Below are 18,832 nucleotides of genomic sequence, written 5' to 3'. Positions count from 1 at the left end.
ATTCTCTTCTCTTGTGTTAACCAACTTTTCCCTTACTTCTTTTGTTTACAGTCCTGGACTTTGTTTGGTTCAGAAGAGATAAATGTCATTCATTGTCAGCTAGAATATAATCACATAGTGAATGGAAATGTTTTATTATAGTATTTAAAATGTCCCTGAGTTCTAACCTTCTTCATGAACACAAAGAGCTCATCTTAGATGCTGCATACCCCTTGATTTGTCCTAAAAGTATTGTCTCAAAGACATAAAGGACAAAGGTGTATAAAACCATGATTTTCCAATAGCAGGGAATATATTGAAAAACACTATGTGACTTGTGAGCTGCCATTTGGAGTCAAAGTCTGACCATTGCCATTAGCTGATACTTTTTGCTAAGTATACTTTGAGGTACAGTGATATGCTAGGGCATATTTATATCACATCTGCATCTAAAACATATCTTTTCTACAACTTAAAAGAATGGTGCATGTAATTTTGAAAAAAAATGTTTTCAAAACTAGGATACCTTTAGTAAATTCAATTTTGATAATGCCATAGAATCATAGAATGTTGGAGCTGGAAGGGACTTTAATTCCATAAGCATTTATCAAGCATTTACTATATGCCCATATACTGTGTTGGCCTGGGAACATAAAGGCAAAAAAAGGAAATAGTCCATCCACTCAAAGTACTTTCATTCTATTGGAGAAGGCAACATGAACATAAGAAATTAAAAAAAATATATCATATGTATATGTATACACACACACACATATATGTATATATACATGTATATGTATATTTTTGGGGGGGACATGGGTCTAATATGAAGTATGTTTTTTTAAACAATACAAGAGTGCTTCCAACAAAATTCATCAGCAGGAGTTAGGAAGAGAAACTCCATTTAAAATCACTCTAGACAATATAAAATATTTAAGAATCTATCTGCCAAGACAAACACAGGAATTATATGAACACAAATACAAAACACTTTTCACACAATTAAAAATAGATTGAAATAACTGGAAAATATTAACTGTTCATGCATAGAGCTAATATAATAAAATATTAAAAATATTATAATAAAATATAATAAAAATAACAATCCTACCCAAATTAATCTACTCATTCAGTGCCAAACCTATCAAACTACCAAAAAGCTTTTATAGAATTAGAAAAAATTATAACAGTTCATCTGGAAGAACAAAATATCAAGTATATTAAGGAAAATAATAAAAAAAAATGTGAAAGAAGGAGGTCTAATTTTACCAGATCTTAAACTGTATTATAAAGCAGTGGTCATCAAAACAATATGGTACTGGCTAAGAGACAGAAGGAATAGACTAGGGATAAATGATCGCAGCAAGTGATAAACCCAAAGACCCCAGCTTTTGGAAAAAGAACTCACTATTTGACAAAAAGTACTGGGAAAATTGGAAAACAATATGGGAAAAATAAAAATTACAATTCTGCCTAATTTTTTTTTACTTTACTTATTCAGTACCACTCCAATCAAACTACCAAATAATTTGTTTCTAGAGCTATAACAATTATTAATAAAATTCATCTGGAATAACAAAATATCAAGAATGTAAAGGGAATCAATAAAAAATGTGAAGGAATGAGGCCTAACAGTACCAGATTTCAATATACATTACAAAGTGGTAATCATCAAAACTACCTTTTACTGGCTAAGAAATGGAGTAGTGGTTTGGTAGAATTGATTTGTTGTCTAATACACAGTAGTAAACTACAGTAATCTAGTGTTTGATAAAACCAAAGATCCTAGCTTTTGGGACAAGAACTCCTCATTTGACAAAAATTTCTGGAAAAACTAGAAAGTAGTTTGTCATTGCAGTAGCATAGACCAATATCTCACACCACATACCCCATAGTAATATCAAAATGGGTAAATGATTTAGACATAGAGGATGATATTATTAATAGAGAAGCATGGAAAAAGTTACTTGTCAGATTTATGGGAAAATAGAAAAAGGAATAAACTTATGACCAAAAAAGAGATAGCAAGGGTCACGGGATATACAATAAATAGTTTTGATTACATTAAATTTAAAAAGGGTTTGCAGAAATAAAACCAATGGAGCCAAGATTAGAAGGAAAGCAGGACACTGGGATTGGAAGAATTTAAAACTAGTTTTTCTGAGAAAGGCTTCATTTCTCAAATATATAAGTAACTGAGCAAAATTAATAAAAATAATAGCCATTCTACAAATTGGTAAATGATCAAAGATATGAACAAGCAGATTTCAGAAGAAGAAATCACAGCTATCCTTAATCACATGAAAAAATGTTCCAAATCACTTTTGATTAGGGAAATACAGATTAAAACAACTCTATGATACCAGTTCACATTCAGCTTATTGACAGAAAAGAGAAATGAGAAATGATGGAGGGGAAATGGAAAGACAGGAATACTAATGCACTATTTGGAGTTATGAACTCGTTTAACCATTCTGGAGACCAATTTAGAACTATACCCAATGTAAGACTGGCCATACTCTTTGACGCAGCAAAACAATTACTAGGTTTGTATCCCCAAAAGATAAAAAAAAAGGAAAAGGACCAGTTTATGCAAAAATGTTTCTGTCAATTCTTTTTGTGGTGGCAAAGAATTGGAAACTGAAGGACTGTCTCTCAGTTGGTAATTGCTGAACAAATTGTGCCATGCTTTGCAGTGGAATATTATTGTGCTACAAGAAATGAAGAAAGGAAGGCTTCAGAATAAAAAATCCTATAAAGATTTATATTAACTGATGCAAAGTAAAGTAAGCAGAACCAGGAGAACATTGTATACAACATAAACAATGTACAGGAGAACATTATACATAAAAATAAACATAAACAAAAGTAAGGTGAGTAACAGCAATATAATCCCTTGTAATGATGATCAACTGTGGAAGATTTAGCTACCCTAATCAGTACAGTGATCCAGTACACTTCTAAAAGTCCCATGACAAAAAATGTTCTCCACTTCCAGAGAGAGAAGTAATGCATTCTGAGCCCAGATTAAAGTGTACTTTTTTCACTTTCTTTCTGAGAATTGGACTATAAGGAAAGCTGTGCACTGCAGAATCAGTGCTTTTGAACTGTGGTTTTGTGGACTTAAGACTTGTGTTTGATGCTGGAGACAATAAGAAGCCACTGGAATATGTTGAGTAGAAAAACGACATGATTGGAAGCATATCTTTTGGAAAATCACTTAAAAGGCTAATTGGAGGATGAATTGGCATGGACAGAGACTTAATACAAGCAGATCAATGATCAGGATATTGCAATAATCCAGTTGTGAGGTGATAAGAGCTTTCACTAAAGTCATGGGCACATTTAAGAGGAAAAGGTGCATCTTTGAGAGATGTTGCAAAGATGCAATTGACAAGTTTTGGTGATAGGTTGAACTTGGGGTGGGAGGATTTTGAGAGATAGTGACAAATTCAGAATAACTCCTATGTTTTGAACCTAAGGATTTGGGAAGATGGCATTGTTCTTTATAGTAACAGGAGACAGAGGAGATGGGAGGGCTTAGGGAGACAGTTAACAAATTCTGTTTTGGCCATGTTGAGTTAAAGATGTCTACTGGCCCTCTAGTTTGAGATGTCTGAGAGACTATTGAAGGCATGAGACTGGAGTTGGGGCAGGAGAGGTAGATTGAAGAATTGTCAACATAGAAATGATAATTAAATCTGTGGGAGATGATAAGATCACCAAATGAAATAGCACAGGAGATGGGAAGAGAGACTAGGAAAGAATCCTGTGGGCATCTAGTATTCGAAGGTATGATCTAAATGTGGATTCACCAAAAGAGGTTAAAAAGCAGTGATCTGACAGGAAATAAACCAAGCAAGAGCGAGATTGCAAAAATCTAAAGAGAAGAGAATGTGTCTCAAAGGCTACAGAGGGTTCAAGGAAAAAGAGGACTGAGAAAAGGACACTGAATAACAATAAAGAGATCATTGGTAACTTTGACGAGAACAGTTTTGATGTCTTCAGAAACTGGATTATAAGAGATTAAGAGAGGTACATAAAATAAAGGTGACTACTCAGGAAAGAAATCCCAGGTTTCTTTCCTGTCCTCTGGTTTCCATAGCTTCTCTCCAGCCTCCACATACAAAAGTTGCAGAGGCAGCAAACCACATCCACCTTTCTCCTCATTCATTGAGATCTCAGGTAGTTCATTGACTACATGAGCATCCTAAAAAAATGGGGTAAAGTTTTGAAGCCTTGAATAAGAAAATATTTTTTATTCTAAGCTCAGTGCTTATAACTTTTAAAGAATTTCCTAAGAAGACAAAGTCCTATGCAGAAACAAGTGTAAAACTTTATAATTTTAAACTGTTCTTTTTGAGATAGTGACCTAACTAACATAGGGCATGATTTTTCTCTCTCTTATGTGTGCACAATACTATTCATGATCTGTGCATTTCTGTTCCTTGTTTCTCAAATGCGTTATGATATTTCCTGCTCATTGAGCCCATCCATTCCCATTTTCTTCAGAAAAGCAGAAGACATAAATTACACAATATATCCATGAAAAGTGCTTGGAGGTGGTATGGTACATGCCAGGAATTAGCAGTCTAAACAAGAAAGAAGGGAGAGTCTTGAAGGGGTTAAATTTCAGTATACATTTTACAGACAAATCTGGACAAAGTCTTGAGGATCATCTAGTCTACCTACCTGTTTTCATCCTGATTTTACAAAAATCAAGCTTTATATGAGGAAAAACTGACTCAATGCCACACAACTAGCAAATAGCCAGCCAGGTCTTGAACTGAAGTATACTGAGATTTTCGAGCCCTTGTCCATTGTTTTCTTCGATGACAGCATTTTGCTTTTCACATAAGCTAGCTTTTCCATATTATTCCACTTTTAATATTTAGAAATAAGACTGGCTATGCCCATGACTGATATCTCAGTAAACCATAGTGTTCATTTAAGCTCATCTAATCTCAAAGTTTTATAAGACCTTCATGGATAAATAGAGTACGAAGGTCTATGCTGGGGATAAAAATAAAGAATTTGTGCTCTAACATCATCTGGTTTCCTTTGTCTCTTTGATCTCCCCTGATGTCTTAATGTAGATGGAAAGTATTTTATTTTCTGAGTAGTCAGAACTTTTAGCTTGATCAACAGAGCAAGTATTCTAAGTGTATCAATTGACCAGATCAAGAGAACCAGTGTCTTTGATTTTTTTGAGAAGATAGATCTTGCCTAAGGATGTTCCTAGATTACCACTGTTATCTTTAGTAAATAATTTAAAATTCTAACTAAAAAATAAGTACTTTTATTTTTTATTATTGCCTGGGAAAGGTGTTTTGTTTTTGTGTTCCCTAATTGAAATGGGAAAATCAATTGGTCTGAATGTTGTCCCCCAAACTTTCTGTACTTTAACAAGACGTGCCACTGAAAGGATTTAATTAAAGCACAGAAGATAGTTTGTAGCAAAATTCTTGGTGCAACAATAGACAATAAATGCTTGTTGATTTTTTTAATCTGATTGATTACTAAATTCTTTTGTGGCTAGACTAGTTAAATTTTAGACAAGAAATTATTATTTTTATGAATTTGGAAGAATCAGCATTTAAATGTAAATTCCTTTTTTAGAAAAAAGAAATCTTTACATTTTCTCTTAGTAACAATTCTAAGACAGAAGGGCAAGGGCTGGGCAAACGGGTCAAGTGATTTTTCCAGGGTCACATAGTTAGTCTGTGGTCAAATTTGAACCTAAGTCCTACCAACTCCAGGCCTGCTGTTGTAACTACTGTGCCAACTTGCTGCCCCTAAATGTACATTATTAATATATATTTGTCCATTTTGATGCACCATCAGTATTTAAAAGCTTTGGTATTTTCTGATTTCCCATATTTTAAAAATCTGTTTAAGTTTAAGAAAATATCTCAAAGGTATTCAGATATACAAAGGGGCTCAAAAGAGGATTGCTGAAAGGGGATTATTTTCCCCTTGAGTCAATAAATCAATAAATGAAATCACTTATAAATGGAACAATGTACAGATTGCTTCTCTTAGAGTCAGGAAGACCTAAATTCAAATTGAGCCTCAAATACTTACTAACCATTTGACCTTGGGCAAGTCATTTAATATTTCTTTGCCTCCATTTCCTTAAATGTAAAATGAAGATTGTAATAGCACCTACCTCCTAGTGTTGTTCTTAGGCTCAAGTAAGATAATATTTCTAAACACTTAGCACAGAACCTAACATATAATAAGTACGATATAAATACTGATTATTGTTATTGTTATTGTAATTGTTGTTGTTGTTGTTGTTATTATTATTATTATTAGTAGTAGTAGTAGTAGTAGTAGATATGCCAAGCACTAGAGATAAAAATAACTTTCTTCAGGTCTCAACTAAAATCTCACATTTTTATAAGACATCTTTATCTTCTTTAAGGCTAGTGAGGTCTAGATTATCTCTAATTTATCTTGTACATATCTTGTTTGTTAGGGGCAGGTAGATGGCATAGTGGATAGAGAGCTGGGTCTTAGAGTTAGGAAGACCCGAGTTCAAATTTGACCTTAGACACATATTAATTAGTGACCCTGGACAAGTCACTTAACCTTCATTGCCTCAATTTCCTTATCTGTAAAATGAGCCTGGAGAAGGAAATAGCAAACTACTCCAGTATATTTGCCAAGAAAACTCCAAAATGGGGTCACAAAGAGTTGGCTATGACTGCAACAACCCAATAATAGTAGCATCTCATTTGTCAAATGTGAGGCTTTCATCCAAGAGTATATTGAATTATTTACATTAAATTTAATGATGGCTCATTTCTCTCTCTTAGAATATTCTCTCTAGCTGATAGAGATACCACAAATGAGCAAATGGCCACATTGTTCTTTGCTGCTATTATTTGTGGGTATTCTTTTGACTAGTCTTATTAAGAAGTGAAAACAATGCTGCTATATCTATGTTTCTATTTATTTCAGAGAAAAATTAACTTATTATGCTTTGCCTTTCTGTGACATGAAGCACAAATCCCACATTTCCTTCTTTGGTTGGGATTTGGACAAGTCTCCTGAAAATATTTATGTAGGAATGCTGGAAGCTGCACAAGATTCTCAGATATTTTCATAATCTTTCACTGTTTACAATTCACACCACCTGCCTCCGTCTATTGAGAAAGAAGACTTTGAAGAAAATCTGCCTTTAGGGAGGGAAAGTCAGTTTCATCTCTATGTTAATATGAAGGGGTTTCCTTCAAGATAATGGAAACTTCTGACATATTAACTTGGGGGCACATGGAATGCTGGAAGTTGAGTGTTTCATGTTTATCTAGACATATCCTTTAGGGCTTCTTGTGAGTTTTCTATGGGGGAACCAGACAATGGGCTTTATTTTGGCAATTTGAAGACTCCTAAACTTCAACCAAAGCAACATCCACAAAGCCAGAAAAATCAACAATAGTTGAAGTTAAAATATCTCAGGAAAAAACAATAACTTGGACTTGAGCAAGTTGACAGAGACAGTACAATTCTTTTTACTTCTAAACAAATGTCTTCCAGGTAATTTCTTGTTGTCCCACTGGTCTGCTTCTCCTTTAATCTCTAACCAGTTCCCCTTGCTCCTGTCCTGTAGCTGTGCTCCTCTGATTGGTTCACTATACCCAGCTATTTCCAGATGAACTGTGCTTCGGTCTGACCATCTTCCTGCTATTCTTGTATCATACCTAGCCCCTTCTTTCCTGTTTCCTGCCTCATTTGCAATGTGAGCAGTAATGAAATAACATACCATTTCTGGGAAGAATATGTCCATTGATTTATCTGTGATTCCATTTACCATCCCTGTGACTTCCTAAATTTTCTCTCTCTGGCTATAACTCTCTTATGAGCATTGTCCTCATTAGAATGTTAACTCCGTTGGTGACCAGACTACCTTGCTTTTTTTTTTCAGATGAATTCTTCATATTTATCATGGTGCTTGGCTGATAGTAAATGATTAATTCATGTTTTTTTTAATCATTTGTTCACTCATCAATTCTCAAGTCATTTTTAGTATTAAACCATGTGGAAAATTAGCATAATACTAAAATCATTCCATTTCCTACTGTCCCATATAATGTGTCTCTCAAGACTCACATGATTTAGTTGCTATCTTCTCATAGATGTAGTTACAATCATGAGGAACTGATGAAACAGAAAGACATTCATAGAGAAAGCTGTATACAAAAGTGGTACATGGCTGTGTCCTCATAGTTAAATGTGTAATCTATTTTCTATTTAAACATAATCTCCTCTTTCACTGAAGATGGTGATGATGGCCATGAAATTAAGATGCTTTCTCCTTGGGGGAGAAAATATGCCAAATTTGGACAGCATAGAAAAAAATCAGAGACAAAGGTCTGTGTAATAAAAATGATGGTTTTTCCAAGACCACTATGCATCTGTGAGAGTTGGACTAAAAGGGAAGCTGAGAACCACAGAATCAAAATTTTTAAATTGTGCTGTTCTAAAAGACTTTTGAGAATCCCTTGGACAGCAAGGAAATTGAATCAGTCTACACTTAAAGAAATAATTTCAGACTATTCACTGGGAGGTCAAATACTGAAGTTAAAGCTTAAATACTTTGATTACATAATGAGAGGACAGGACTCCTTGGAAAAGTCCTTGATGTTCAAAAGACTGAAGACAAAAAGAAACTGGAAAGGGAGAGGATGAGGTGGATAGATAGTATCATGGAAGCAACGAATTTGATAAGTTTGACTGACTCTATGACATAGTAGAGGATAGAAGGACCTGGTTTGTTGTGCTCTGTGGGGTCATGAAGAGTTGGACACAACTGAATGAATGGTCAACAACTTTCTGCCATAAAAATTATAGCTGGCAATTATACAATACTTTCAGATTTTTAAAGAACCTAATATATATCATATGCATATAATATATATGTGTGTATGTATAAAATCTCATTGGAGCCTTATATTAACTCTTTAAGGTAGCTTCAACAGGTATTATCATATCCACTTCATAAGTGAAGAAATGGAAGGTTAACATTATTATTTTCATAACTAAGAAAATCTGCTCAGAAGAATCCTTACCAATAAGACCAGCAATGAAGACATTGCTATTTCCTCAATTATTATATCTCCCCTCATATTTGTAGGGCAAAAAAAATATTTTTAAAGTCAACTAAAAGAGCCAACACCCAGGTAATACAATCTGCAACTTCCAAAAAAAAAAAAACCCCAAGAAACAAAGCTTGACCCTGGATAATTTGTATGGAGAAAAAGCCCAGACTTCAGAGGAGACAGCAGAGGATGACAAGCAAGAAAACACATCCAAACTTCCTTAAAAAATGGAAATTGGTCACAAGCTCTTGAGGAGCTCAGATTTGAGATTATCAGAAAGAAAGAAGAAACTTGGCAAGAAAAGTGGGAAATAGTTCAAAAAGAAAATAACATTTTAAAAGACAGAATCTCTCATTTGGAAAAAGAAGCCCAGAAATCAAATGAAATAAGTAAATTCAAGACCAGAAATCATGTGATGGAAGCCATGAAAAGCAGGATAGACCATACTGAAAAGAAAAATCAAAAGAACCCATAATGCAGAAGATCGATTGCCTAGAGCAGGTCCCTATTTCTAGCTTACCATACTAGACACTGGGAAATTTTTTCTTTGAGAGAGATGCATAACTTGATTTCTCAGCTGGATGAGAATTCATCCACTCTGTGAATTATCTGGCACATTCCAATCTGCAAAATTTCTTTAATTTCTGTTTGCTCTCAGCTTGGTTAAATGGATTTTTTTCACTATTCGATATAGGTGATGGTTTTTATATAACTAGCATTTGATGGGAAAAAAAAAGTAAGCCTTTGGCTATACCTGAGAATACTCCTTTCCCAATAAGAGATAGTAACCAGAACAAATAGCTTGACTCTAAAAACTATTTTCTCTAAATTAATAATAGTCTAGTATCCTCCTTCTGAATAGAATATAATGGGCCAGTCTCATATTTCCAGTCTCTTGCTCTACTCCTACTTTCCTCTTCTACTCTTTAGAGAAGAACAGGTAAGATTTCAGAGATATTTATGAATTCCTTTCCATGAGTTTCACTTAGATCCATTTATTATATGTGTGTATACATATATATGGAATCTTACCTGCCCCCCTCACTCTATAGATAAATATAGCTATAGCTATAGATAAGTATATATCCTACATAGGCAACACACATAATTTAAACTTGTAGACTGAATGAAGTGTATTCTAAGAGAAAAAGTAACTAGGCTGGTTGTATTAGTACTTGATGAGCTATTGGGTTTATGTGTATGGGGAGAATACCACAGGAGACTAAGCTTTGACTGAAGATTTGTGGCCTGAAATGAGATTGATAATAATAATGTAAAAAAGCAACAGGATTCTCAGCAGGACTGCTCAGTGGTTAAAGTAAAAATGACCATTGTTAGTAGTGAAGCATAGAAAAGAAGAATATTGGATGTTACCTTGAACAACTAGGACTTTGCCCCATTGGTCTTTTAGATGGAGAAATTCAAAGGAAATAACTGAAATTATGTGAAGCTTTAGCAATGAAAGCAAGAGAAGGGAGTATGCTAAGGTATATGGTGGTGCTGGTGGTGGGCTAGGGGTGGGAGCTAGTTCCAATTTCTAAAAGAACTATCATTTTATGTTTTAAAACTATTTGGGGAAAGAATAGTACAGATAAATGGAAAAGAATAAAAGAAATTGTCTTTTGACATCTTTCATAAATATAATTATTGAGAACTCTTATTTCCTCCATCATGTTAAGTCAGCCCCACACACAGATAGATGGTTTTGAACATAATCTGGCAAAATCCTGTCCCTCTCAGCTACCCAGCAGACTAATGCATGTGACTATCTCAGTAAGTTTGTACCTATAGTCCTGACCAGCAGAGGCTATGGGCCATATTTTTTATTAGATAGATGGTGTGATTGAGGTGGAGAATGAACTGGAAATATAGTCAGATATTGGATGTTCAAACCTTGCTTAAATACCTAGCTATGATCAGAGGCAAAACATCTAATACTTCAGAGCCTCAGTTCCTCAGCTGTAAAATGGGATCAGTATTATTTATACTAATCACTTCCAAATCAGGTAGGGTTGGCTGGTTTGAATTCTATGATTTGGGCTTTAATCCTGGCTCTGTCCCTTAATAATAATAGCTAACATTTATATAGCATTTGCAATGTGCCAGGCACTATGTTAGCCATGGGACTTTGGCTAAGGCATTTCATTTTTCTGAGATTTAGCTTTTTCATCTAAAAAATGAGATGGTTGGATTTGTTGTTTCCTAAGATCCCTTATAGTGCTAAATTCTATAATCCTAAAAATCACAAATACATGGAAAATGATTAAATAATAAAATTAATCTAGTCACCATCTATACTGGAATCTGCTGACTAGCAATGCAAAGCAGGAGCAAGCAGCCTCACATAGTGAATTAATGTTTTTACTCTTCTCTCCCTCATCATTTTTTTCAAACATATTCAGTTTTCCTCTAATCCACTCATCCTTAGTTTTTCTAAAGGGACATGAATTATTTTAGACACCTATGTTCTTGCTATTAGAGTAGCAGCAAGTACTGGAGAGTATTTTTTAATTATTGTGATGGCAATATACCATGTAACTAAGGTATAAACTAATTGTGTCTGTAAAGTATAAATATAAAGAAAGAAAACCCCAGTTAGACCTGACAGATGTGTTCTACTAGGCTCAACATGGGAGTTCATCTAAATGGAGCCAGTTTATCCATCCTGATTCTAAATGCAAGTAAGCCCTTTAGTATCTCTCTCTCTTTCTCTCTCCATCTCTCTCTCTCTAGCTATCTACTTCTTGCTCACACATTCACACACACACAATTCATTATGTGATAATTTGAGGAAGCACCCAATATTCCAGTATTTTCAGACAGTGGAGTAGCATATACTGATGATAAATTTGAACCAGTCCATCCTATAATATTGTTAGCCTAACCTAGAGCATAACACTGATAGGAGTAAAGGGCTGGAGACTTACAACTCCCTGTCCTGTACCCAGACATTGTTAATTGCTCAAGATAAGATCTGGGAACACTTGACCTCTGCTTGTGGGAATAGGTTCTAAATTTATACTTTTTAGCATATTAACAACCTCTGACTCCATCCTACCACCAAATCCCAAGTATCATATTCATTCTGGTAAAAGTTATGATTCTTGCTTGGATTTTTCCCCAAGGAGGAAGTAATAAAAATACTCAAGGAATAAACATGAAACAGCTATTAATGGAAAATAATTTTATTTCTATGGAAAGCAGTCATTAGCATAATGATTATAGTGAATATTAACAGAGTGATTTGAACAAAATTCAGTTACATTACTTAGAACAATGGACACACTCTGCCATGGTATGCCACTTCTTTCTCCAGTGGATCCTTTTGTCAACCAATCGGAAGTGTTTGAGGTTGTTTGAGGTTGTATTTGAACTTGGCTCTTCCTGACTTCAGATCTAGTGCTCATAACCACTGAGCCATAGCTGCCTTTGTGTTATTTTTTAACTTTGTCTTTGACTTAGGAAAAGCTGCTCCCTTCCCTCTTTCCACCATGCCTGATGACATTTTTTCACATCACCTGCCACTATGCCTAATAGCCCAATGGGAATGCATACTTCCCTCCCCCTCTACACCTGTGCTGAGGACATTCAGTACTTCACCCATCCCTCTGTCTAGCAGCCAAATGGGAGCACTTTCTCCCTCCTCTGTGTTCATGCCTGGCCCTCAGGAGAGAGAAATGGCCTGTAGTCTCTGAGGTTGGGGCATGGAATATAGTCTCTAAAAGGTTCACCATCATAGATCTACAAGGTCCTTTTTAGCTATTATATGTTCATATATAAAATGGAATAACATAGAATATATATATTATAAATCTCATTTACATATGAGATAATAATGCCTATATTATATGTAATCTTAATATAAATATATGATCTTAGATTCTCTGAATCATATAATTTCATATTTGGAAGGATCAAAAAATATAAATGTTCCAAACTGTACCTGAATATAAATCTCCTCTTGAATATCCCCCAAAAGAGATCATCTGGTCTATTCTTAGAGACCTCCAATGATAAGAAATCTACTGCCTTCCAAGGTAGCCCTTTTAACTTTTGGATAGCTCTCATTATTTAGAAGCATTCCCATACATCAAAGCTATCCCAGAAGCTTTGCCTCGTGGGGCTAAACAGAAGAAATCTAATTCTTTCACCTGAGGAATCTTCAAATGCTTGAGGACAATGGTATTCCGCCTTCCTCTTCCAAATATTCTCTTTTTCTCAGCTAAACATTCTCATTCCTTTTTGTTCCTCAAATGAGGTGATTTTAAGTTCCCTTGTTATTGGCTTTATCTTTGATACATTCTAAACTTATGTATAAATTCTTGATCTAGTTCAGTATAAATTTATAGAAGAGAATTAACTAGCTTGAGGACAAACAGCATTTAGAGATGGTGGTATGATATGATTATGGTATAGAAGGTGGAGATAGACTATTGCAACTCTAACCCTGGGTACTATACCTTCATTAAGGAAGGTTAACAATGTTTACTTTTTCGGTTGACAAGTCACAATGTTGACTCATATTGACCTTGAAGTCCACTAAAACCCAATGACAATGATGATAACAGCAGCAACAATCCTAGGTCTTTCTCATAAGAATTGCGATGTCATTTTTAATATTTGCTCCAGGGAGGGAATTCCCCCTCCTCCCCCATGAAAAAAGTATTTTCATGACTGGGAAGCAAACATTTTTAGGGCTTAAGCTTATTTAGAAGAGTGTACCTTGGCAATTAAAGATAGATTTCCTCTGTCATGTTCCTACTTTCCCTGAAGCCTAAAGGTGGAAAAATGCCATTGTTTGATCATTACATTATATAACATTTTACAAAACATCCAGGATGAATTGGCTCTGGGCAAGAGATAAAAATACATCCAAGAATTATACTGCTGCTATCTTTTTTTTTTCTCCTCTGTGTTACTCAAAATCAAGGAGAGCAAATGTGAATAATTCTTTTAAAAGCCCTGGCATTATCTGAAGCAAATTTAAATAACCATGGAAAATAATCAACATTTAGAAAAGGCATTCCACTGAATGCCTTGGTAGCTGTTTTTCTTCCCTTTTGGAAGGGCTGGAATATTTGACACTGTATTTCCCCTTAAATACTTAAAGCTATATGCTTCCAAGTCTGAATATGGGGGCACGTGCTGTTTTGAGCAATTTCTCTCCTTCTACCAAATAAATTTGGAAACTTGTTACAGCTGCTAAATTGTCATTCTTCTTTTATGTACTCAAGTTGCAGAAGTAGCTTCATATGACTAGAAGGCCAAAGCAAAGAATTTGGATTCAGGAGTAAAGAGCCCAAATTTGTGTGATAGGAGAAAGTAGAAAGAAGAGGAAATGCTGTCCTTTCTCTGCCCTTGATAGCACATCCAATGGTTTTGGACAAATGGAGTTTTTCAGGTAAGGATAGCCTGGAGTTTCTAATTCCAAGACTGAACATAAAGCAAAGATTAAAAATAAGTCAGGAATAAAGTTGAAACTATAAGGCAATGACAAGAGAGCATTTGAGTTCACCTGAAGTCCTGAGGGTTGGGCAAGTTGTTATATCCTGAAAAGATTTCCACCAATAGATGAGTCTGAGGCAATTTTTTTCCTCTCTCTGAATCTCAGTTTTTTCCCCTGTAAAATGAAAGGATTGGATTTAATTATTTCTAAGTATTGGATAGGGGGTCAAAAGAGGAGAAAATCAGAGCCAATGCAAATAAACATTTATTAAATTCTTTTTATGTGCAAGGTTCTTATCTGACTATTAAGAAAGGCATAGGCACCATTTGTTGAAATCTAGACTACCAGCAATGCTCTGGCTAACATAACCACTGGAGTGTTTTTTTTCTTTCAAGAACATTTTATTATGTTACCCAAACCTCTACTCTGCAATTAACTCTAATCACACAAGCAATTAAATTAGAGGTAAGATTATTTTTGCAATTTAAAGCTATTTATGCTGATACTAAATTTTCTTCTATCTAATTAAATCTTATTACTCTGTTATAATTGATATTTAATTAACAACTATTGGCTCTACCCTAATTTCTTCCAAGCCTCACTAGTAGTCCCCACTCACACACTGGAATCTATCCTATCAGTTTCAGTTAGATCTCAGTTTCCCAACTCAAAGGAGAGAGGAGAAGATTTAGGCTTAGCCAATCCAAGAATATACAAAAGACTAACAGATAGCCGTTGCAGGTTTAGATCTATGATATTATCATCATCTTATATGTATGATGCCTAAAGGAAATTGAGAATAAGTTTAGTAGGTGCATTTCAGAGGGAGGCAACACTAGCCTGGGTCAATCAATAAACATTTATTAAGTGCTTATTGTTTTCCAGACACTGATGATAAGCTCTGGGTATTACAAAACCAGTATGAAATATCCTAGACCTCAAGAAATTTCCAAGCAATTGAGTGCGATACAACAAGTTCATCAATAAATAAATACAGGTCATATACAGTGGATGAATGATTGAATAAATGAATGAATGACTGTAAAGCATTGATTAAGTATTTGTCATATGACAAGCACGCTGCTAAGTTTTGGAAATACAAACGCGAAAGTATGACAGTTCCCCGCCTCCAGAAGTTTACATTCTTTGTTTTCTAAACCCTTTCCTTCAGTCTTTTCCTCATCAGTTCCAAGGCAGAAGAGCAGCAAGGGCTAGGCAATTGGGATTAAATGACCTGTCCCAGGCCACATTGCTAAGAAGTATGAGGTTAAATTTGAACCTAGGACTTCCTGTCTCCAGTACCCAGCTCTCTATCCATTGAACCACCTAACTGCCACAAGGAGCTTACATTCTAATGGGGGTGGGGGGATAACATATAAAAGAGAATGATTACTTGAGGAGGGAATTATGGTCTAGGAAATCACAAAGTTTGTAAATGGAAGTATTCCAGTGATATGCTTTTCCCAGAGGCAATGAAGGACTTCTCTTAGAGAATGGAATTAAAAGTGGGGTTGGGGAAAGAAGATAGAAAATAATTGGTGTGAATATGAGACTTCGTGGTCTCCAGGAGTACTGTATTGGCTTTGCTCCTTGAAGGCATATCTCTGATAGATGGGTTTGGAGGATAGTATTGTAGGCCTCTTAAAGGCTGCAGTACTCTAGCTGAGCCTTGAAGCCACCTTAGGGTTACAAAAGGCAGATAAGAGGAGGAAAAGCATTCTAGGCATGAGAGACAGCATGTTCAAAGGTAGAGACTAGGCTAGGCGAAGAATGTTCCACTGGGGAATACTAAGAAGGCCACTTGGACTGGAATATAAAGTGCATGAGGCAGCATGACGTATAATCAGCCTAGAATGACAGACTGGAAACACATTATGAAAGACTTTACATGTCAAAAGAAGTCTTTAAAAACTATTGTTACTAACATATACCACAATTTGTTCAGCCATTCTCCAGTTGAAGGGCATACCCTTGCTTTCCAGTTTTTTGCCACTGCAAAAAGCACAGCTATAAATATTTTTGTACAAGTCTGTTTATCTATGATCTCTTTGGGGTACAAACCCAGCAATGGTATGGTTGGATCAAAGGGCAGGCATTCTTCTATCGCTCTTTGGGCATAATTCCAAATTGCCATCCAGAATGGTTGGATCAGTTCACAACTCCACTAGCAGTGCCTTAACATCCCAATTTTGTCACATCCCCTCCAACATTCATTACTCTCCCCTGCTATCATTTTAGCCAATCTGCTAGATGTGAGGTGGTACCTCAGAGTTGTTTTGATTTGCATTTCTCTAATTATTAGAGATTTAGAACACTTTCTCATGTGCTTATTGATACTTTTGATTTCTTTACCTGAAAATTGCCTATTCATGTCCCTTGCCCATTTATCAATTGGGGAATGGCTTGATTTTTTTATACAATTGCTTTAACTCCTTGTATATTTGAGTAATTAGACCTCTGTCAGAATTTTTTGTTAAAAAGATTTTTTCCCAGTTTGTTGTTTCCCTTCTGATTTTGGTTGCATTGTTTTTGTTTGTACAAAAAATTTTAATTTAATATAATCAAAATTATTTATTTTACATTTTGTAATTTTTTCTAACTCTTGCTTGGTTGTAAAAATTTTCTTTCCCAGAGATCTGACAAGCATACTATTCTGTGTTCACTTAATTTATTTATATGTTGGTGATGGAATACTATTGTGCTTAAAGGAATAATAAACTGGAGGAATTCCAGGTGAACTGGAAAGACCTCCAGGAATTGATGCAGTTTGAAAGGAGCAGAGCCAGAAGAATGTTGTACACAGAGACTGATACAATGTAGTAAAATCAAATGTAATGGATGTCTGTACTAGCAGCAATGCAACGACCCTAGACAATTTTGAGGGATTTAAGGAAAAGAACGCTACCTACATTCAAAGGGAGAAATACAGGAGAGGAAACACAGAAGAAAAACAACTGCTTAAACAGTTGGGTTGATGAGGACATGATTGGGGATGTAGACCTGAAAGGACCACAGCAATGTAACTATCAATAATATGTAAATAAGTCTTGACTGACCATACATGTTAAAAAAAACAGTGGAAATGCGAGTTAGCAATGAGGGGGGGGAGTCGGGGCTTGAGGGGGTGAAGGGTAAAGTAAAAACATGAATCATGTAACCATGGAAAATTTTTCTAAAACTAAAAAATTAATAAAAAATAAAAATAAAAATAAACTACTATTTCCAGCAAAAACAAAAACAAAAAAACAAACTATTATTATTTCTTTTTCCTAGGCACAATGGGGAGTAACTATTTAAGCCTCTTAAGCTGGTACCCTATTAAGCTATTAACCTATTAAGTTAAGGATCTAAAGACAGACATAAAGGAGAATATGGGGCTATTAGTTTTATATTTTTCCTAGAACTTTCATCCCTTTCTAGCTTCTTAAACCCTATATCTTTTCCATCTATGCTTAAGACTTACATTTATCTATTCACATGACCCCTACCCTCCATACCCTTCAGATTTTATCTTCAAATCCACCTTATTATTGGATCATGAAATTGAGAGCTGAAAGGCATGATAGTTACATGAAAATTGGTCACAGATCATAGGCTTAGTACTAGAGGTGTCCTTACAAGTCCACTAGTACAAGACCATCATTTCAGAGATGAGGAAACAGGGTCAAAACAGATAAAGGATCAAGGTCAGAATTTGAACCCTGGTTCCTCTGACTGTTAATCTATTACTCTTTCTCCTACCTAGTGGGCTTCTTTAAGTCTGAAATAGTAGGCCCTCCTGTTTATATCCTAAAAGCACTAAGTGTTGTTGATAATTTTGGAAACCTGGAGACTAGTTTCTTTGATCAAAACAGCATTTGAGCTACTTTAGTAAACATGGGTCCAGAAACTTGCCTTAATCTGCTTTTTAAAGCTGGATACATTGCCAAGAAAGAGAAACTGATGCCAGCAGCTATTTCATTTCTGCCTTGTAAATACAATCTCTAAAGGCAGTATTTGAAATAGCACCAGAACAGGATTCTGGAAACCCAAGACCTTGTTCCAGTGCCACTGTAAAGTGAATGTGTGAACTTTGGATGAACTAGTTCATCTTTCTAGGACTGAATTTACTTTGTTTACATTCTATAAAATGAAGGATTTAGGATAGATAAGATCTTTCTTTTCAGTGGAGATCCACCAGTAGATTTCAAAACCTAACTGGTAGGGCCATAGCCATTTAGGGTTTTGTCCATTTGGGAAAGTTCAAATACTAGTTGGAAGTATTTTCTTTTCCTTTCTTTTTAAAAAACCCCACAATGTTTTG

This window comes from Gracilinanus agilis, chromosome 2 (genome assembly GCF_016433145.1).
Source record: "Gracilinanus agilis isolate LMUSP501 chromosome 2, AgileGrace, whole genome shotgun sequence".
In the NCBI taxonomy this organism is placed as follows: Eukaryota; Metazoa; Chordata; class Mammalia; order Didelphimorphia; family Didelphidae; genus Gracilinanus; species Gracilinanus agilis.
The sequence above is the reverse complement of the archived record's forward strand: the minus strand, read 5'-3'. Positions refer to the sequence as shown.